We start from the raw sequence: 1,017 nt of genomic DNA, 5'->3' as shown, positions 1-1,017 counted from the left end.
CGCAAGTGGGGCTGGACTGGGGGAGACTCAAAGAGCTCACAGAGTTGGGCTGGTCCGGCGCCTTCCACTCCGTTTCTGTGTCATCTCTGCTGACTTACTTGGCCTTTGTTGTCTCGGGCTGCTCGCTCAATCCTGCAGCACGGCTTGGGCACTCTCAGGAATCTTCTTTTGTGACGGCCCAAAAACCTTAAATCTGTAGTTGCTTTTTCGTCATTGTAGGTTAGTTGTTCAAAGATTTATTCGTTTTTTGTTGCTCTTGGAAATGCAAATAGTACTCTGGTATCACAGCGTACACTTCTCAGGGTCGCGCTGTCTCCTGGCATGGCCGCTCCAGACCCATCGCCATCTTGAGTCCAAAATTATTTCTATCTATAGAGGACCTTTCCTGGCTAGCTATAAGGAGAAATTTGCTTTCTCTGTGTGGGACTCTACCTTCTAATCTAGCTTCAGTAGAAGAGCAGCTACCTCTTCAGGCTATATTTCCCAAGTATCTACTTCCCAAGTATTCTACCTCAGAATCTATTTTCCTTCTAATACCAGCTGCAATTGTGATTGCTAAACATCAGGAACTGCAAAAAACGTCTCCGTGTAGAGCTATGGGAAAGTATGGTTGAAAGGTGGCTCACGTGACACCTTAGTGAGGTTCCTTAATGGTATTTCTGTCCGCAAGCTCAAAACCTAATTTTACTGTTCTCTGACCAGTCATATCACATGGGAATCTGAATCAATGCCAGTATTCTTAAACAGAGAGAGAGAGAGAGAAGAGTATAGCTGGAACTGCTTCAACATAGGCCCTGGCTCTCTTACAGTACCCACAGAAGAGACAGAGGAGGAAAAGAAAAGGAAGGACCATATATAGGCATTGAGCCTATTTGAAAACATTCACCCCACGTATTATTAAATCTGACCCAATCAGGGTCATGCCATCTGACCTATAATATAAGTATTCTTTTCTTGAGAAGGAATGAGATAAGTGCAGGGTATTGAAGACAAGTATTTTCCTGGTACAGGAAAAGG

Source organism: Galeopterus variegatus, unplaced genomic scaffold (assembly GCF_000696425.1).
Source record: "Galeopterus variegatus unplaced genomic scaffold, G_variegatus-3.0.2 Scaffold10608, whole genome shotgun sequence".
NCBI classification, from domain to species: Eukaryota; Metazoa; Chordata; class Mammalia; order Dermoptera; family Cynocephalidae; genus Galeopterus; species Galeopterus variegatus.
Note: the sequence above shows the minus strand (reverse complement) of the source record.